Source organism: Arachis ipaensis, chromosome B5 (genome assembly GCF_059453495.1).
Source record: "Arachis ipaensis isolate K30076 ecotype BB chromosome B5, ASM5945349v1, whole genome shotgun sequence".
Taxonomy (NCBI): domain Eukaryota; kingdom Viridiplantae; phylum Streptophyta; class Magnoliopsida; order Fabales; family Fabaceae; genus Arachis; species Arachis ipaensis.
In genome coordinates, this window is record NC_142440.1 from 102,087,864 (window position 1) to 102,110,438 (window position 22,575).

General features: G+C 36.8%; 1 non-coding gene across 1 annotated transcript; it reads left to right on the forward strand.

Moving 5' to 3' along the window:
- The first annotated feature begins 14,398 nt into the window (after nt 1-14,398).
- Nucleotides 14,399-14,502, forward strand: LOC148565183 (small nucleolar RNA R71). The gene has a single exon (XR_015884761.1). It is a non-coding gene; the product is annotated as a small nucleolar RNA R71 (small nucleolar RNA).
- Nucleotides 14,503-22,575: the final 8,073 nt, after the last annotated feature.

Sequence of the window (22,575 nt, forward strand, 5' to 3'; positions counted from 1 at the left end):
AGAACAAAAATTAGAAAGCATGATTAGAGAAGGATAGAGTGATGACCCTATACACTAGAGAGACTAGAGTGTACATACATCATCAGTGAGGGTTCCATGCTTGAATTTCTATGTTCTCTGCTTTCATGAGCTATCTTCTTGAATTTTTATCTGTTCTTACTGTATAAGAATTGAGTTAGTGGAATTTGGTTTGTAATTGTTTTGAAGAGCTTATTTACTTTTGATCAAGTAGACAAGAATCATATAGTTGCATTCACATATATAGGTTGTATTGCATTGCATGAGTTCTACATGTTCCTACTCATTCATATTATCTCCTTCAACTAAGCATGAGGACATGCTAATGTTTAAGTGTGGGGAGGTTGATAAACCACTATTTTATGGTTTATATTGTGTTTAATTGTGTGGTTTTATCATGATCTTTACCCACTTATTCATATGATTAGCATGCATTTATATTTCCTTCCTAAATTTATTACATGATTGAAAACTTGCTTCCTAGAGACTTTTGATTATGTATTTTAATTCTCCTTTATTCCATTTGATGCCGTGATCTATGTGTTAAGTGTTTCAAACTTTATAGGGCATGAATGAGTTGGAGATTGGAAAAGAAGCTTGCAAAAATGGAAGGAACACAAGAAATTGAGGAGATGACCAGCGAGAAGTGACGCGGCCGCATGGATCACGCAATCGCGCGAAAGAGAGAAAATCGCATTGACGCGGCCGCATGGCTCACGCGACCGCGCGGATGGAATAGCACAAGCGACGCAGAGGCGTGGACGACGCGCCCGCATGGAGAAGCAAAGCGCCGAATGACGCGTCCGCATGAATGACGCGATCGCGTGACGTGCGCGATCTGCATAATCTGCAGAATCGCTGGGGGCAATTTTGGGCCCTGTTTCGACCTAGTTTTCGGCCCAGAAAAGCAGACTAGAGCCAGGAAACATGCAGAGACCAACAACAACATTCATTCTAGATAGTTTTAGTTTTTCAGATCTAGTTTTCCTCTCCTATAGGTTTTTCTCTCTACACATTCATAGTTCTTAGGATTTTTAATTGCTTTTTGCATTGGGATATTGAGAAGAGTTGTTACCTCATCAAGACTTCGTCATTCTAGTTCGTTTTCTTTACTTGGCTTTACTCTTCCATGTCCTTTAATTTATTTCAATCTTACTGTTGGATTATTTTAGAATTTATCAATACAAGAGTTATTTTTATTTTTAATTAATTCCTTCTAGTTTTATTTATCATGTCTTCCTTTAATTTCCTTTCTTATGTTATGAATTCCACATTCACAATGAGCGAGTAGTTCCCTAACTTAATGGGGAGTTGATTGAAAGGAACCCTTGAGTTGGAGTGCTCAAGGGAGAAATTGTAATTGGGTTTATTATTGGTTTGCTCTCTAGTCACTAACGCCAGTCCTTCCAAGTAAGCGGATTGGGACTTGTGAATAGAAACAACATTCCAACTTGTTTGACTTTTCCTTACCTAGTAAGGGATAACTAAACAGAACAACCCCAATTATCAATTAATCTTGAATGTACTGCAACAAGAATAGGGCTTCCAACTAATCTACTCCCAGTCAAGGCTTTTATTTAAATTACATTAATTCTCTGATTTAATTTCCTGTCATTCAACTCAAATTTTTTTTGAAAACCATCTGATTAATAAAATAGCACACTTTCCTGCAACTCGTTGGGAGACGACCTGGGATTCATACTCCCAGTATTTTAACTTTAATTTCTGTGACATCCTTTTAAATTGATAAGCGGATTTCTGGTTGGTTGAGAACCATACTTGCAACGCATATCTTATAACAATTCTTAAGTCGCCAATATTTGCCACGTCATTCACCACTTCCTCTGCAAGACATAACCACTGAAGGATTTACACCTAGATACATACACGACCGAATTTGCCAAAAATCGAAATAAGGGAGCAACACGCTAGGAGATCGAGGAAGAGGAACGGAGGATTTACCATTTTTGGCAAGATAAGCGAGTGCGTGAGTGGCGCACTTGGTGGCGGCTCGATCTGACTCCTTCCATGAGAAAGTGGAGTCGAGGATGGAAACCTGCTCCTGGTCCTCGGCAAAGATGGTGTCACGGGCATCGCCGGTTACTCTCCCTCTGATCTCAAATGCTACGACGAGCTTGATGGTGACAATGGCAAAGAGATGAATACGCGGGGGCGAGTAGATCTAGGATTTCATTCTTCCTGTTCTTCCTCTTCGAATTTTGTTAGATAAGTTCTTGTTTAGAGTTAAATTTGTTTGGGTTTAATCCAGAGTAGGTTAGCAACTGGCTATTGGTTTAAAAAATTGGTCTTAGAAATTTAAACTAGCTTTAATACATGGGAGTTTTAAATTTTATCATAAATAAAATATATTATGGAGATTTTCTAAAACTTCCACAAAAAAATCCCTATAAACAAGCAGAAATCTTGTAGTGTATAGGGACTTAATTGTATTTTTAAATTATTAGGGATTTAAATGTTCGCAAAATAAAAAATCAAGGATATTGGTGCATGATGGAAGTTAGACCAATTAAGAGATTGTAATGTAAGAACAGCGTTGCGAGTATAGCCCTTAACCAGCTAAAATCCACCTCACCAATTTAGAAAGGTGTCACAAAAATTTAGAATAAAAATACTGGGAGTATGAGTCCCAGGTCACCTCCCAACGAGTTGCAAGGAAGGATGCTAATTTATTAATTAGGAGTTTCCAAGAGAGTTTGAGAGTTGAATAACGAGCAATTAAATAATTGTAAATTAAAGCAATAAAAACTAAGAATGATTATTAATATTCTAGATAAAAAGCCTTGACTGGGGGAATGATTAATTGGAAGTTCTATCCTTGTTGGGATCTCTTAAGTGTAGTATTAAAAAGGTTGTTGTTTTCACTTAGTTAACCCTTACTAAATAAAGGAAAGTCAAGTGATTGAGCTAACTCTTATCCGCAAATCCTAGTCCTCTCCCTTGGGAAGGTCTAGCGTTAGTAAATACAGAATTAGCCAACAACTTCCAGTTTAATCAGCACTTAAGCCTTCCAACTCAAGTGTCTCCTTTTAATCAACCCCCATGTCAAGTACGGAATCTACTCCCTTGACATGAATATAGCGCTCATAAAAATATAAGAAGAAGACATGATAAAATAGGAATTCAAAATTAATTAAAAATAAAAGTAATCCATTGCATCAACAATCCATGAAAATAATCTAATTACCGCTCTAAACAAGAATTAAGAATATGGAATAAATAAAAGAGCAAGTAAGGAAACAAACTAGAATAGTGTCTTCAACGGAGGTAATGACTCTTCAATATCCAAAAGCAAAAGCAATGAATTAATAAACTATGAATGTAAAGAAAACCTAAAAACTATCATAATGAGAATGTGTCAATGTGTGTCTGTGTGTGTGTTGAGTCTCTGCTTGTTTCCTGGCTTTATTCTGTGTTTCTGGGCCGAAAACTGGGTCAAAACGCGGCCCAAAATCGTCCCCAGTATTTTCTGTTAATTTTGCAGATCGCGCAAGTCACGCGTAGGCGTCAGTCACGCATGCGCGTCATTTGGCGTTTTCCCTTATCACGCGTATGCGTCGTCCACGCGTACGCGTCAGGAACGCGCACGCATCGCTGTAATTTTCTCCTTTCCGGGCGCTCGCGTGAGCCATGCACGCGCGTTGGTGGTCGCTGGTCATCTCCTTAGTTTCTTGTGTTCCTTCCAATTTGCAAGCTTCCTCTCCATTCTCTAAGCCACTCCTGCCCTATAAAGCCTGAAACATTTAACACACGGATCATGGCATCGAATGGTATAAAGGAGGATTAAAATACACAAATTAAAGATCTCTAGGAAGCAGGTTTTCAACCATAGAACAAAACTAGGAAGGGATTATAAAATCATGCAATTAGTATGAATAAGTGGGTGAAGACTTGATGAAACCACTCAATTAAACACAAGATAAACCATAAAATAGTGGTTTATCAACCTCCCCATACTTAAACATTAGCATGTGCTCATGCTTAGCTTAAGGAGATAAAATAAATGAGTAGAAAAAAGTAAGACTCATGCAATGCAATGCAATGCAACCTATGAATGTGACTATATGATAAAATGATTTTTGCCTACTTAGTTAAAAATAAATAAGTTCTTCAAGACAAAAAAATAAATCAAATTCCACTAATTCAAATTATACAGTAAAAACAAGTAAACTTGTAGGAAGACAGCTCATGAAAGCAGGGAATCATAGAATTATGCATTGAACCCTCGCTGATGGTGTATATACACTCTAGTTACTCTAGTGTATCGGGTAATTCACTCTACTCTTCTCTAAGCATGCTTCCTAAACCTTGTTCTTCACCTAACCAATCAACAAGTATTTAGTATACCAATGCAAACATCATGAGGTCTTTTCAAGGTTGTAATGGGGCCAAGGTAAAGGTGAGGGTATATATATGGCTAAGTGAGCTATAAATTGAATCCTTGATTAACCTAAGCTCTTACCTATACATACTCTATATTCTTCTTAAATCATGCCTAGCTACCCAAAATTTTTCCACCTTTGTATTACATACTCATGCATCAACTTTTCTCTTTAGCTTGTATCACATATGCATTGATTTTTATTGAACTTAACTTTGGGGTAATTTTGTCCCCTTATTTATTTATCTAATTACTTATTTATTTGAATATTTTTGGGATTTTTTTTTGAAAAATAAACATAGCTTATCAATGCACATGGATTTATAATTTTTCTAGTTTCACATGAGTAGGTACCCAAATTCCCAATTAATTTATTAATGTAAAAACATAACACATTCCCTTGTTAACCCATGTTTCCACTGTTTCCCACTCTTAATTGACACACAATCTCTATCTTAAGCTAACCAAAGATTTGGGGTATTACTTGTTTTTCCGCTTAAGGCTAGTGATGTGGTAAAATATAGAACAAAGGGGATTTAAAAAAGGCTCAAAGTGGCTAACAAAGGTAAATGGAAGGGTAGGCTATTTGGGATAAGTGAGTTAATAAAATAATGGCCTCAATCATATGCATGCATATAACACATTAAACATTTGACATATAGGATGGAACATGCATACAAATAACCTATTACTATGCAATTTATCATATCCTAAACAAAAGAAAAATTAAATAAATATCCTATTCTATTGGTATTAAGAAAGAGAAATTACCTCCGGAAGTCAGGTACTGACCAACCTCCCCACACTTAAAGCTTGGCACCGTCCTTGGTGCCATCAGTCAGGAACAAAGGGGGGCTGGTAGCAGCATCTCCACAATCGGGACCGTCATGGCTCCCTGTGCTGATAAATGAAGTGGAGTCCGGGGTGTCTGGTTCTTCTTCAGGTGGGTGGTTACCAACAAGCAGCTCCTTGAGGTATGTAAATCGGCGCTTGTTACGGCGCTCCCTTTGCTTTCCTTTCTGGTCAAGCAGGTCTAGCTTCTCAAGTATCTGATGGAGTAGTTGGTTTATTGAAGGTGCTTGTGATATGGAAGCAGAAGGAATATCTTCGGCCGGTTCTGCAGGCCGGCTAGCAGTGGCTGCTGGAGGTCTGATATATTTCCCGTTAGGGACTATCTGATCATCCTGTGGGATTATGGCCTTGGTGTCCCAAGCTCTGTAGGATACTCCGGTTGCTGAGACTAGATATGAAACCAAGGCGGGAAAAGGTAGGTTGCCCGCAATCTGTACGTGTCCCATAGCATGCCGAATGTGTCTTGGTAAATTGAGGTGCTGGTCTGTAAGGATACACCAGAGTAGAACAGCCATGTCTGCAGTGAAGGAGGACTCATGAGTGCTCGGAAAGACGTAATGGGACATAATCTGTGCCCATACTCGAGCTTCCAAGGTGAGTGCTGAAGCCAATATGCTCTTAGGTCGAGATCGATGGTATCCATAGATCCATCTGGTGCTAGGTTGTGCTATAACTGTGAGAACGGCGTCCCAGTCAAATTGATATGTCTGGTGCTTGAATGAGGCTTTTCGGAATGCATCCAATCCTTCTAGTGCAGGGGAAAGATCTAGAGCTCTTTAAATAGCATCTTTAGTTATGGGAACTTGCTTCTGACGGACATAGACAGACGGCATGGTTGGCATGTGAAAATTGGAGTAGAATTCAACTACCCATGAGAGGTTAACCTGCCATGGCTGTCTCTGTAGGAATCCCCATTATCTTCGCTCAATGCGGGGATCAACAAATTCAATAATATGGGTCGGAAGAATGAGAAGGTGCTCATTGTTATAATTCCTCTAGGCCAGGATGGGGAACATCTGCTCACAGTAGCGGTTAGTGAACCGCGCAGTGTCCTTTGCTGGAAAAACTTTCTCTTTTTCATGGACCTTGATGATCCTCTTGATTCGCTTTGTTGAGGGCTTTACTACTGTTGAAGATGGCTCTGCCACTAGTGCTCTTTTTGTTCCTTTCCTTGCTGGTTGTTTGGAAGTAGCTTTCTCTTTACCCTTCTTGGTGGCCATCCTGAAAAGGGAAAAAGTAAGTACATGGAAAGGTAAGGGTTCGAGCAAGGAAGAGGATGGTATAGGTGATAATCAATGCACGGTAAAGAAGGATGTCGTTAACACATGGTCATGACTGCATGTGAAAAGTTCATCAATGGAAATATAGCAAGCATGTGATGGCAAGTAGATGCAAGATGTTTATTGGCATACCGGCAAAGGCATGAGTAGCATAGATCAAGCATTAATTGCCTAATTTGATTATCAACTCTTTCAAACTAACAATCTGTTTGTATTGACAATTATATTTAATCAATAAAATATAAAAGGGATTTTGTGAAAAATAACAGGCATTTAGAGTAGTAGAATAGAATAATTTAAAATAATGTGGAATGCCATACGGGTTTTTCACAAACACATAGCATGTATGATAAAGATGTTATGGAAAGTATTAAATTGAACATGCAAACAACCCTTTAAGAACTAATATTCATTGTCAAACAATTCCTTAATAGACTCAAGCAAAATATAGATGAAAACAATCATCCAATTAAATTTCTAACACCAATTAAAGGAATAAAAAGAAAAAGAAAGAAAAAGAAAATATAGATAATGAAAGTTAAAAAAAAAAAAGAAGAAAAAGAACATAAATAAAAATAATGGAAAAGTGAAAAGTGAAGAAAGAAAGAAAAGAACCTTGATAATGGATGTGAAAAATAAGGGGGAAAGGTAAAAAAATAAGCATGAATAAAGAAGGGAGAAGGGAGAAGAAAGAAAAAAGAAGGGAAAAGAAAAGATTTGGATTTGGGAAACAAAAGATAAGATATCTGGCGCTGATCTGGATAAGTTGTGCGTCGCATGTGACACGGACGCGTGGGGCATGCGTTCGCGTGGTTTGTGATAATTTCAGGTGACGTGGACGCGTGACCTGATTTGTGCTATTGGCGCGAGTGCAGCCTCGCGTATGCACAACTCTCTGTTTTATACGCACATTGCTAAAATTTTGGGTGACGCGTGCGCGTGGGTGACGCGCACGCGTGAATGGCCATATTCTGAAAAACGATGCAGCCGCGTGGGACACGCGTTCGCGTGGTAGGGCTTGTGCTTCCAGCACCATTCCAACCCCAATCCATCATAACTCTCTGCCATATACCCATTTACGTCGAGTTCGCAGGGTCACGTGTACGCGTGGGTGACGCGCTCGCGTGGAAGGCTATTTTGCAATTTGACGTGGACGGGTCAGGGATGCGTACGCGTAGGCGTGTTTTGTGCCTTAGGCACGCCTTCAGCCACGCTCCCGTGCAACTCTCTGCTTCTTTTCTTCTTGTTGCGAAAGCACCTATGACGCGGACGCGTCAGCGATGCTTGCGCGTCGCGTGCCCCTTTTTTTTATATATATGCAGAATGCAAATGCAGGTTATATGCAGCTATATGCAGAGATTATGAGAAGAGTCATTAACAAAAACAAAATAGAATAAAGTAAAATAAAACTAAGACTAAAACAGAACAATCATACCATGGTGGGTGTTCTCCCACCTAGCACTTTGCTTTTACATCCTTAAGTTGGAAGGTCTTCAGGCTCATTCTGCTTCTGTTGGTGGGTCTTCCAAGAGGAAAACCTCTAGCTCTTTGTGATCCTTCATCTTTTCACCATGATAAAGCTTTAGGCGATGTCCATTGACCTTAATGAATTTGGAGCTAGAAGGATGACACAGGTGAAAAACTCCGTATGGCTCTGCCTTTTCTATTCTATAGGGACCTTCCCATCTTGATCTTAGTTTGCCTGGCATAAGCCTCAGTCTGGAGTTATAAAGAAGAACTAACTCCCCTGGTCTAAACTCTATCCTTTTTATGTGCTTGTCATGGACAACCTTCATCTTCTCTTTGTATCGTCTGGAGTTGTCATATGCTTCTAGTGAAGATTCTCCAATTCTGCTAGTTGCAGCTTTCTTTCAGCACCAGCTTTGTCAAAATTCATATTGCATTCCCTTACAGCCTAGAAAGCCTTGTGTTCCAACTCTACTGGAAGGTGCCAAGCCTTTCCGTATACCAAGCGGAAGGGGCTCATCCCAATGGGTGTCTTATATGCTGTTCTATATGCCCAGAGTGCATCTTGTAGCTTGGCACTCCAATCTTTCCTATGAGGCTTTACTATCTTCTCTAGAATGTGTTTGGTTTCTCTGTTAGACACTTCTGCTTGTCCATTGGTCTGGGGATGATAAGCTGTTGCTACTTTGTGAACGATCCCATGCTTCTTTAGTAATCCTGTTAGTCTCCTGTTACAGAAGTGAGTGCCTTGATCGCTCAAGATTGCTCGTGGTGATCCAAAGCGACAGATAATATGGTTTCTAACAAAGGAAACAATAGTGTTAGCATCATCAGTATGGGTAGGAATTGCTTCCACCCATTTAGAAACATAATCTACGGCTAACAGTATATAAAGGTAACCATTAGAGTTTGGAAATGGACCCATGAAGTCAATGTCCCAAACATCAAAAATTTCACAGAAAAGCATAATCTGTTGAGGCATCTCATCCCTTTTAGATATATTACCAAATCTTTGGCATGGGGAACAAGATTTATGAAATTCAGCAGCATCTTTAAAAAGAGTAGGCCACCAGAATCCACAGTCTAAGATTTTTCTAGCTGTTCTTTGAGGGCCAAAATGTCCTCCACTTTCAGAAGAGTGGCAGGCCTCTAAAATAGACTGGAATTCTGTTTGAGGCACACAACTTCTAATTACCTGGTCAGCACCACACCTCCATAGAGATGGGTCATCCCATATATAATATTTAGACTCGCTTTTCAGCTTGTCCCTTTGATGCTTAGTAAAATTGGGAAGGAAATTATGGCTAACTAGATAATTAGCTACAGGTGCATACCAAAGAACTACTTCAGATACTGCATGCAAGCTATCAAATGGAAAAGCATCATTTATAGGAGTGGAGTCATCCTTAATGTGCTCAAGGCGACTCAAGTGGTCTGCCACTAAATTCTAGTTACCACTCCTATCCTTAATTTCTACATCAAATTCTTGTAGCAGCAGTATCCAACGTATCAACCTTGGTTTGGACTCTTCTTTAGCTAATAAATATTTTAGAGCTGTATGGTCCGAGTACACTACTACCTTACTACCAAGTAAATAGGCTCAGAATTTATCCAGAGCAAAAACAATAGCAAGAAGCTCTTTTTTAGTAGTAGTGTAATTAGACTGAGAAGCGTCTAAGGTCTTAGACGCATAAGCAATTACGAAGGGATCCTTACCTTCGTGCTGGGCCAGTACCGCTCCTACTGCATGGTTGGAGGCGTCACACATGATTTCAAATTGCTGGCCCCAGTCTGGTCCTCTCACAAATGGAGCTTGAGTCAGGGCGATCTTTAGCTTATCAAACGCTTGCATGCAATCCTCACTGAAGTCCTTAATGAATCTCCTGTAAAAACCTGCATGGCCTAGGAATGAACAGACTTTCCTCATGGAGGAGGGGTAAGGTAAACTAGAAATGATATCTACCTTTGCTGGATCTACTAAAATACCAGTTTTAGAGACAATGTGTCCTAGAACAATCCCTTGTTTTACCATAAAATGACATTTTTCAAAATTCAATACAAGGTTTGAACTAACACACCTGTCTAATACTCTAGCTAAACTATCCAAGCAGAGGTCAAATAAATCTCCATATATGCTAAAATCATCCATAAATACTTTCATACAGTTCTCAATAAGATCTGAAAAGATACTCATCATGCATCTTTGGAAAGTAGCAGGTGCATTACATAAGCCAAAAGGCATCCTTTTATATGCATACGTTCCAAAGGGACATGTAAAAGTGGTCTTTTCCTGATCTTCAGGAGCTATATGAATTTGAAAATAGCCTGTATAACCATCTAAAAAGCAGTAATGGGATTTACCTGACAGGCGATCGAGCATCTGATCAATAAATGGCAAGGGGTAGTGATCCTTGTGAGTAGCTTGGTTAAGACGCCTATAGTCAATGCAAACCCTCCATAAATTCTGCACTCTAGTTGTCAGGAGCTATCCATGCTCATTCTTTACTATTGTGACTCCAGACTTCTTGGGGACCACTTGTACTGGACTGACCCATTCACTATCTGAGATGGGGTAAATGATATCTGCTTCAAGTAGCCTAGTCACTTCTTTCTTGACAACTTTTAAGATTGTGGGATTCAATCTTCTTTGGGGTTGACGGACAGGCTTTGAGTCCTCTTCTAAATATATTCTGTGATCACAAATTTGAGGGCTGATGCCTACTATATCTGCCAAGCTCCACCCAATTGCTTTCTTGTGCTTTCTCAGCACACTGAGCAGTTGCTCTTCTCGTGGGAAAGTGAGTTCCTTTGTAATGATAACTGGGAACTTCTGATTGTCCTCAAGTTAAGCATACTTGAGGTGTGGAGGAAGGGGCTTTAATTCTAATTTCTGCTCATGGCTAGGCTCTGGATCATCCGAGGCTAGTGGTAATGGTAACGTGTCGTCATTATGTTCAGATGGTGTCCCCACACTTGGACCTTGCTCCATGTGCTTCTCTTCTACTTCTTCTTGGTGAACTTCAGCCACAGTTTCATCAACGATGTCACACTGGAAGATAGAATGATCTTCCGGAGGGTGCTTCATAGCTTTATTTAAACTGAAACTTACTGTTCTACCATCTATCTCAAAGGAGTAAGTTCCTGAGAATGCATCTAGCTTGAACTTCGAGGTTTTCAGGAATGGTCTTCCAAGCAGGATTGATGATGGTCTTCCTGAGTCATTAGGGGGCATTTCCAGGATATAGAAGTCAATGAGAAATGTGAGCCCCTTAATGCTCACTAATACATCTTCAGCAATTCCAACTACTGTAATAATGCTTTTATCTGCTAACACAAAACGAGCTGCCGACCTTTTTAAGGGAGGGAGCCTTTGAGTATCATATATAGACAATGGCATTATACTAACACACGCTCCTAAGTCACACATGCAATCAGAAAATATTACACCTCCAATGGTACAGTTAACCATGCATGGACCTAGATCACTACATTTTTCAGGTATACCTCCCATTAAAGCAGATATAGAACTACCTAAAGGGATAGTTTTTAATTCATTAATTTTCTCTTTATGAATGCATATGTCTTTTAGAAATTTTGCATATTTAGGTACTTGCTGAATAACATCAAAAAGGAGAACATTTACCTCAACCTTTTTGAAAATTTTTACCATTTTGGGATCAAGTTCCATCTATTCTCTGGACTTCCTTGCAAGGTGTGGGAATGGGATAGGGATGGCGCCGCTTGTAGCTTCTGTATCCTTTGGTGGTCCATTCCTTTACTGAGCTACTTCTTCTTCAACCTTGTCTTGTACTTCCGCTTCCTCTTCAGCATCTTCCACTTTCATCACATCCTCAGCTGGGGCGTGTATCTGTGGGCTTGGCTCCTCTTGGTTCCTCTCCTGCAGTGTGATTCTAGACCTCAAAGTAATGGCATTGATGCCACCCTTGGGGTTGGGTACGGGTTGAGAAGGAGTTCCACTGGAGCTTAAAGGTTGGGTAGTGGAAGTAGGTAATGAATCTATTCGGGTGGCGAGAGCTTGTAAAGTGGCATTCAGACCATTTAGAGTAGAGTTCAGTGTAGTCTGCATGTCTTGTTGTCCTTGTGCAAGAGAATGAAGCATCTCGTCATTTGATGAGGAAGTGAGATAAGTGATCTGAGGGACCTGTTGTTGGTTGTGCTGGGGTCCTTGTGATTGCCTTAGGTGAGGACCTTTGTAAGGTTGGTTCTGGTCTGCTGTCTATTATTGTTATTCCACCTCTGGTTTAATTGGTTGTCTCTGCCTCCTCTGTTATAGTTTTCCCTCCAGCCATGGTTGGAATTATCCCTCCAACCTTGGTTGGAGTTGTCTGATGATTAGACTTTTGTGTGGTTTAGAATTCACAATTGAAGTCTCGTTGCAAGTATAGTTTCTAAGCCAACAATAATCCTTTCATACAAAAATTTGTTTGTCACAAGTACAAACCCCTAAAATCTATAAACCGAAGTATTAAACCTCGGGTCGTTCTCCCTAGGAATTACAATGAAGTGTCTTGTTATTAGTTGTGAGGTATTTTGGGGTTTTTGGGATAAGAGACATGAAATGTAAATGGCAATGAAAATAAGCTAATAACTAAAAAGACCTTGGCAAGGTTTAGTGGTCAAGGATCTCTATCCTAATCACTAACCACAACATGAGAATTGGCAAGGACCAACCCCACTAAGTCATCCTCTAACTAATGAAGGAAAGTTAAGTGACCTATGTCAATCCAAGACCATAAGTCCTAGTTCTCCACCAAATCAATTAGTGAGATCTAGAGTTAATGGCTCCCAATCATCAATCCCTTGGACATTAGTAACTCAATAGTTCCTAAGCTACCTTCCCAAGCCAAGAACACAAAATTCTACTCTAAAATCCAACCAAGCATTTTATCAAACACTTGGAAGGCATAAAAGGAAAGCATAGTAAAAATAGCAAGGAAAGTAAATCTACACTACTCAATAGCAAGGAATTAAACAACAACAAATCAAATCAACAATAAAGGAACATGAATCATAAATTGCATTAAAGGAAAATGGAAGAACAATAGTGCATCAACATAAAAGTAAAAGATTACAAGAATTAAATGCAAAACTAGAGAGAAAAAAGGTAGAAGAAGAAGAATTGCAAAGAGAAAAGTAAATCAAAGCATAAAATTAAACTAGATCTAAGAGTTCCTAATCTAGATCTAACCTACTCCTAATTCTAGAGAGAAGAGAGAGCTTCTCTCTCTAGAAACTAACTAAATCATGATAAAACTAACATAAAACTCAACTAATGACTAGATGTCTCATCCCTCTTCAATCCTTTAGTTAAATAGCATCAGAAATGAGTTGGATTGGGCCCACAAGGCTTTAGAATTCGCTGGCCACTAATTGCTTTTAATGAATCTCATCCAAATCGGCGCGTACGCGTACATGCCGCATGCGCGCCCTCTAAACATGATGTAACTATGAAAAATCTTATATCATTTCGAAGCCCCGCATGTTAGCTTTCCAACGCAACTGGAACCGCATCATTTGGACCTCTGTAGCTCAAGGTATGATCGATTAAGTGCGAAGAGGTCGGCTTGACAGCTTTTGTGATTCCTTCATTTCTTCATGAGTTCTCCATTTTTACATGCTTTTCCTTCATTCCCTTGATCCAATCTTTGCCCTTAAACCTGAAATCACTTAACAAACATATCAAGGCAGATAATGGAATCAAGGTGAATTAAATTTAGCTATTCTAAGTCCTAAAAAGCATGTTTTCACTCTTAAGCACAATTAAAGGAGAATAACAAAAACCATGCTATTTCATTGGATAAATATGGGTAAAAGGTGATAAAATCCCTTAAATGAGGCATAAGATAAACCCTACAAATGGGGTTTATCATTGTCCTGCCATCCTTGGTTGTAGTTGCCGCTTTGTTGATTGTATCCTTGATTCAGGCGGTTATAGAAGTTATGAGTAGCTGCCACAGTATTGTCTTCTTGTTGGAGCTGCGGGCATTCATCAGTATAATGACTATAATCAGCACATATGCCACATACTCTTTGGGGAACTAAATGTTGGCTTTGTTGTGGTGGGGAAGGCTGAGCTTGTTGTTGATTCAACTGTAATTGCTTCAGTAGGTTGGTCATTTCACATATACTCTGTGTAAGAGCAGAAGTCTCAGTGCTAGAGGAAACTTCTGCAATGACTTTTGAGTGGCTATTCCTGTGCCTGTGATTCCTGGTGGACTCAGCTAAGTCGCTGATTTGTTGCCATGCTTCATCTGCGGTCTTGTACTTCTTCAGAGAACCATTACTAGCACCATCTAGTGTAGTCTTATCCCGAGGCTTCATGCCTTGAGTAAAATAGCTGATCAACACTAGCCTGTCAATCATGTGATGGGGACATGCGTCCAGAAGGTTCTTAAAACGCTCACAGTACTCATAGAGAGTTTCTGATTCACCTTGAACAATGCAGGAGATCTCTTTTCTCAATCTATCCGTAACTTCAGCTGGAAAGTATTTTTCCAGGAATTCTCTCCTGAGCGTATCCCAGTTAGTAACAGTCGCTTCAGGTTGGGAGTAGTACCACTCCCTCACCTTTCCCTCAAGAAAAAACGGGAAGGCAGTTAACAAAATAGAAGTTTCATTCGCACCCTGATGCCTAACAGTAGAACAGGCTGTCTGAAAATCCCTGAGGTGCTTGATAGGCTCCTGAGCAGGTAAGCCATGAAACTTGAGCGTCAAGTTGATTAGTGCAGTCTTCAATTTAAAATCTGCAGTCAGAGTTGGATGATGCACTTGATACGGCTGCATTGTAAAATCTGGGGCTCCAGCTTCCTGGAGAGTAATCCTCCTAGGTGCTGCCATTCTATCTGCACGTGAATTAACTGAATCAGTAGTAAAGGAGCTTGTTTCGCTCTCAGATGGCGGTTCAGATTCACCCTCAGATGAGACTGGTGAATTTATAACAATCACTTCACCACCCTCAGAGGCTAACTGACATCGAGCTCGCCTAATACGTGAAATAGTTCTTTCAATTTCAGGATCAAATGCGGCTAAGCTCGGATTAGGCAGTGAACGCGTCATTCAATGAAAGAAACATATAGCTCATGGTAATAAAATAAAAAAAATAAAATATGCAAATAAAAATAAAAATATGTACACTAATTAATAATTTAGCACACAATTGCAACTCCCCGGCAACGGCGCCATAACCTGGTGCATGATGGAAGTTAGGCCAATTAAAAAATTGTAATGTAAGAATAGTGTTGCGAGTATAGCCCTTAACCAGCTAAAATCTACCTCACCAATTTAGAAAGGTGTCACAAAAATTTAGAATAAGAATACTAGGAGTATGAGTCCCAGGTCATCTCCCAACGAGTTGCAAGGAAGGATGCTAATTTATTAATTAGGAGTTTCCAAGAGAGTTTAAGAGTTGAATAACGAGCAATTAAATAATTGTAAATTAAAGCAATAAAAACTAAGAATGATTATTAATATTCTAGATAAAAAGCCTTGATTGGGGGAATGATTAATTGGAAGTTCTATCCTTGTTGGGATCTCTTAAGTGTAGTATCAAAAAGGTTGTTGTTTTCACTTAGTTAACCCTTACTAAATAAAGGAAAGTCAAGTGATTGAGCAAACTCTTATTCGCAAATCCTAATCCTCTCCCTTGAGAAGGTCTAGCGTTAGTAAATACAGAACAAGCCAACAATTTCCAGTTTAATCAGCACTTAAGCCTTCCAACTCAAGTGTCTCCTTTTAATCAACCCCCATGTCAAGTATGGAATCTACTCTATTGACATGAATATAGCGCTCATAAAAATATAAGAAAAAGACATGATAAAATAGGAATTCAAAATTAATTAAAAGTAAAAGTAATCCTTTGCATCAACAATCCATGAAAATAATCCAATTACCGCTCTAAACAAGAATTAAGAATATGGAATAAATAAAAGAGCAAGTAAGGAAACAAACTAAAATAGTGTCTTCAACAGAGGTAATGACTCTTCAATACCCAAAAGCAAAAGCAATGAATTAATAAACTATGAATGTAAAGAAAACCTAAAAACTATCCTAATGAGTATGTGTCAATGTGTGTGTGTGTGTGTTGAGTCTCTGCTTGTTCTCTGGCTTTATTCTGTGTTTTTTGGCCGAAATCTGGGTCAAAACGCTGCCTGAAATTGCCCCCAGCATTTTCTGTTAATTTTGCAGATCGCGCAGGTCACGCGTACGCGTCAGTCACGCGTGCGCGTCTTTTGTGCAGACTCCGATCCACGCGTACGCGTCAGGCACGCGCACGCGTTGCTGCAATTTTCTCCATTCCGCGCGATCGCGTGAGCCATGCGCGCGCGTCGGTTGTCGCTGGTCATCTCCTTAGTTTCTTGTGTTCCTTCCATTTTTGCAAGCTTTCTCTCCATTCTCTAAGCCATTCCTGCCCTATAAAGCCTGAAACACTTAACACACGGATCACGGTATCGAATGGTATAAAGGAGTATTAAAATACCCAAATTAAAGATCTCTAGGAAGCAAGTTTTCAACCATAGAACAAAACTGGGAAGGGATTATAAAATCATGCAATTAGTATGAATAAGTGGGTGAAGACTTGATGAAACCACTCAATTAAACACAAGATAAACCATAAAATAGTTGTTTATCATATTTATTTATCTTTTTATAAAAAATTTAAATATAATTCGGTTTATATTGTGTAAATTGATCGGAACAAACCGGATCTAATAATTATAGTACGGACAATTGGGTTTATTATTTTTACTATAATAAACCGATTTTGTTCTAGTTTATTAAAAAATAGCTTATTTACCAGTTTAATAAAGATGTCCAATCATATTATGACATGTGTACACCTCTTTAAGAAAAGACATTTTTTGTGTCTTTATTAAAGCGGTCTCCATTAGAATAATAGTATGATGCGCTCAACATCCGATCTATCATGCATAAGTGAGAGATTATTGAAAATAAGTAATATAATTACAAATTAATCTATCATGTGTTAAATATTTTTTTTATTAAATGTATTATTTAATTAAAGAATTAATACAATAAAATTCTTAATTAAATTTAAAAATTATAGTATTAAAAAATAAATATTTTATAATTTAATCTAAATTATTCTTATTTAAAATAATTAATAATTGAGAGAGAGAAAAATGACTATTGAACTGATTTATTTTAATATTTTTTAATGATTAATAATTACTGCATATTTATCAATATGATATTCTCAAAATAAACATAGTAATTAGAGTTTCTTTTGACTTGTGACTATCACGATAATCAACAATGTATTTATTATACTTTTATTTCGGATGTCTAATACTCTAGGGTGCTAGTTGAATGGATATTGATTATGATTTAAATACCTGTAGTATTAATGATTAGTCAATAAAAAATTCATCAAACTCTTGGTAAAGAGTTTGAACTCTATGATTACAATGATTGAAATGAATAAAACTTTAGACAAAGAAATTGAAAGAATGAAGAAATATATTTCTTAAGTCATTTACAATTCATTATAATAATGATAATAAGTTAAAGTTTGACAATTAAATCATACTCTAAGGATTAACCAAGAGTTGAAAAGATGGAATGAATTATACTTTATTATTCTCAAATTTTTAGTATATATATATATATTATTCATACTATCGAGTCATTGAGGAGTGTTGCTAGATGCCAACTTTGATTAGTAAATTTCGTATGACTAATTTACTATCCCTTAGTATTGAAGGTCACACACTAACGAGTGTTCTAATCTTTGTTAAAAAATTATTTAATTATTATTTTGATTTTTTCAAATAAATAATTATTTTTCAACCCCAAGAATATAATACTATGATCATTAAGAATATTAAATGAGAATTAAAAATAATTAGTTATTTTATTTTTAAATTTGAATTTTAAGTTTGGATGAGATTCTAACTGATTATGTTCAAATTGAGTTGTGATATGATTCATAAGATTTCAATTTGAAATAAGATACAATTCATGTTTGAAATAAAATAAGATTTAAATTTTAAATGAGATTCAAATTTGACATTTGTAACAAATCTCATACTATGCATAGGTATGACAAGAAGTAAAGAGACATACACAAATATATGTAAGTCTAATTCTTGAAAAAAAAAATTGGTTTAATTATTTTGTTGGTCCTTATAGTTTTATCAAATTTGTAATTAGGTCCCTATATTTTTTTTTAATTGGGTCCCTACACTGCTTTTAATTTTATAATTAGGTCATTCCTAGTGTATAAAAATATTAGAGTTAACTGAATATTTTTTCACAAATTGATAGTATTTATAATTAAAAATCTAATTAGATTTTTTACCATAGGCATTTTAGGATAAATCTTCTGTTAATTTTAATATTTTTTACATAAAAAGGACCTAATTACAAAAGTAAAGCAGTGTAGGGACCCAATTGAAAAGAAAAAAGTATAGTGACCTAATTAAAAATTTAGTAAAACTATAGAGACTAACAGAATAATTAAATGAGAAGAATTTTATAGTGTGCAAGGAGTTGCAAGAAGTTTTTCAATTTAGTTAAAATATCTACTGGTCAAAAAGTTGACATAAAAAATTGATGTTGGTATGAATACACACGGTGCATTCATACCATCAAAGAAAAAAAAATTTTTACTAGCGTACTTAGATATTTATATCTGATCTATGTTATTTGAATAATTTTAAAAGTATAAAAAATAGATCAATAAAATTATTTTATTATTTTTATTGCGTGTTATTAAAATATTATAATCCGTCAGTGATCACAACCGATTTCAAAAATCATATGGCATATTATTTGGATTCAAGAAATTTATATGTTAATAATGTTTATCATTCTAATGAGAAGTAATTGAAATTTGACAAATTTGCTACACCACAAATGGAGTTTATTTGGTTGATTTTTTCATTTAGATATATAGCTAAAAAATTACTTGAATTTAAACTTGTTAAATGCTAATGGACCAAAATTTTAAGTATAAATAGACAACAACTTTTAAGAAATAATTGATTTTGTCTCTTTAGATTTTAATGTATTACATGACTTCAAGTATCATGTAAATAAAAAAAAATGAGCATTTTTTTTCTATTTCTATTAGAGTTCTATTTTTTATTTAAAAAATATTTTTTTCTCTCATTCTTTCTTCTTCATCCATCTTTTTTTTTATCTCTGTTTTCTTTCTTTTATCCTTTCTACCAACTTTTTTTTTTCATTTGTTCTTGCCCCTTCACTTTCTTCTAACTTCCTTCTCCTTTCTTCCACTTCTACTCCTATTCTTTTCTTTCTCATTCTCTTTTTTTATTGTTTAATATTTTTTGTGGTGTTTTCTCTTTTCTTTTGTAGTATTTTATTGTCTCTTTTTTATGAGTGGTATAAGTATGGTGGTACATATTTATCAGATCCAGATGAAGGATAGTGTAAGATCCAAAAAATTTTAACTAGATAATTAATTAATTAAAATTGAGTTAAGAGGGTTTTCAAAATGCTCAGTCAGGATTAAAAATTCAAAACTTATTTAAATGTTTACAAATAAAATTTGAACTCAGAAAATTATTTAGAGTGTAAAAATATAATTAATTATGAAAAAATGCTACCGGCATCCTAGGTAAATGTACACGTTTAGGTATGTCCGATACTGCGTATAAAAAAAATAAAAGTATAAAATGGCTAGAAAATTATTTAGAATACAAACCAGAATGCATATCTTTAAAATTTTGGCCCTAGATTAGGATCAATAGGTGAAAGGACGAAACACCCTTCACTTAGTGGCCCTAAACACGTGACTCCATTATTCGTTTTCATTCATTTCACCCAAAATGAGAGAGAGCTCGAGATTGAGAGAAAAGAAAAAAGAAAAATCCCAAATACTTTTTACCACTCTCTTCCAATCCACTTTTGTTACAAACTGGAGCTCCGATCGAAGACCTGTTTGTGGCCACGGATTCTTCTCATCTCTCTCTATGTTTTTATACCACTATTGCGGTGAGTAATCACGAGAATTTCTCTCTATTTCTCTATTTTCTACTGTTTTTGTGTTTTAGGGGTGTGAGGAATTAAAATTGAGATTTTGATGCTTTAGGAGAAGCTCAAGCTTACATTCTAGCGGGATTTTAACCCATGCTCATGTGAAATAAGGTAAGAAAACTCTTTTATTTTATTTTTCCTAAATTGTTCAAAAACCTAGTATGAGAATTGTGTGATTTGTATGAAATTAAATTGAGTAGAGTTAATTGAGGCTTGGATTGGTCGAAGAGAAGGACTCAAGAGGTTAGAACCATCATGAACTAAGGTATGGGTTTCAGTTTCAGATAATCACTATATAATGCTATGTAAAACCCTAGGCTAGTTGACTTTAACATATTGTTAGATTGATGTTGTTGATGATGATGGTTTTGTATGAATATGTGGTAATGGATGGTTATTGATTGTTAAATAAAAATGGCCGGAGGCCTTGATTTAGTGAGTTTCTGATGCTTGATATATATATTGATGTGTTGTGGTATGATTGTGGGAATTGAAATTTTTACGAGGAATATATATAATTGAATTTGGGGTGGATATTGTTGTTTGTTCGAAAATTTTTCATGAGGAATAAGATTAGGGGTGAGTGAGGTTGAGATTTTGAAAGTGTCAAATTGTATGATTTTAAGTGGATGAAAGTTGTATAATGGTTAAGGTGGGAATTGGGTATTGGTTGCAAAAGAAAAGCATTTTGAGAAGGGTTGTTTTGGGTGTTGCAGAAAAAAGAGTTTTTGGTAAATTTTGGTCAACTTCGATGGGCCATAACTTGGCACTTGAAACTTGAAAATTTATGGAATGTGTTAAAATAAATGGGGATTGTCTTTCAAGAACGGACTCAAAACGAATTTTGTACTAAAAGTTATGATCTTTTGAATTTTGGTGGTTAAAACTGAATTATGCAAATTTTGCAACAAGGTAGCAGAACTGGGTTCTGTGCGTACGCACCTATGCTGCGTATGCATAATGGCACTTTTGTGTGTATGCACGATTCCTACGCATGCATCATTCATGCATCCTTAAGGAACCGAGACAGGTTCCGTGCGTACACACGAAGCCTGCGTATGCACCATTGTGCTAATTTTTCAAAAGTGCTGTTTTTGAGCTGTTAAGCCTTTTCGGCAAGTCTATACCCCCTGTAACCTTTGTATGGAGTCTAAAAACCGTTTTTAAAATCACAAATTCATTGGGAACAGAATTAATTAACTTAAATTGAAATATTTCCTTATTAAACTCTTTAAATAGAATATTAATGTTGTGAGGATGATGGTTCGTCCCGTTCATAGTGAGGTCGATGGCTTTGTCCCGCTCACGGATTGCTGAGGTTGATTACTTTAATAACGGAAGAGGTTATGATGGATTATATTTTACTAAATTGGTTAAAATTGAATATGATTATAAATGTAAAATGATAACTGAATTGGCAAGGACGTGTGTTTTGTCCTGCTTGCATTATTGATGAGGAACCTGTGCCTGGCAAGGATGGTAGTTTTTGTCTCGCATGCTTAGTGTTGGGGTGTGAATATGGGGATAGTGGTTTTGTCCTGCCCACATTCTGGTTGCAAGGTGGGAATACACTCTCATTTGTTTTATATGGCACGGCCTTATGGAGAAAGGTGGTAAGGCACTCTCTCTCGATTTATTCCCCCTGGTGATACCTCTGAGAGAAAGCGGTAGGGCACACCCCCCTCGAATATATTCTTCCTGGGGATGCGCAATAGAGAGACCACATCTAGGTTAGCTACCGGATTTGTTGGGTCTGGCAGTTTAATACATGAGCTCACGACTAGTAGGACAGGCATGCATCATGTACATTTGTAATTGCTTAGGTGTACATAATTACTTAGTTTGCCTATTTGATAATTCTGTTTAACTGCTAATTATGCTACTTGTCATAATTGTCCTTTATTTGTGATTACTTTGTACTCATTATTGTTTGTGGTTGATCCCATTTATAGACTTGAGACTGAGAATAATGATTATGACTGTTGGGAGTGAATGAGACTAGTGGTAGTTTAAAGTACATTTACTTTAGCAAATTAACCTGTACAGATTTGTTAAGACCCTTGGCTTGGATTCCTGCGAAGATGGAGATCAGGATTGTCTAGAGGGTTCATATTTTCTTATGTAGTCTTTATTTGGAACTATTACTCTACTGAAAACCTTTGGGTTATCACCTGTTGTTGTTATCTTGTTTTTCAAATATGGGACGCAATGCACTTTGTTGAGAGTGTGCAGAATTCAAAAGGTGAAGTGAAGATAATTACTTTTGAGATTTTATTTTGACTCTAGAATTCTCTCCCTTTTGAAAGTATATTGTATATAACTTTAATTTTCTCTTAGAAGCTTTTTGTTGGAGAGATATATTTATATCTTGTATTATCTCTAATAATGTATAATTTTAGCCGATCTTTTCTTTGCTGGTCGAGACTAGTGACTATTATGTATTCATTTTGAATTTTTGATGATTTCGCTTATGTATACCAGGCCTAATCGCTTTGCCAAAATCCTTGTGTGTCTAATGGC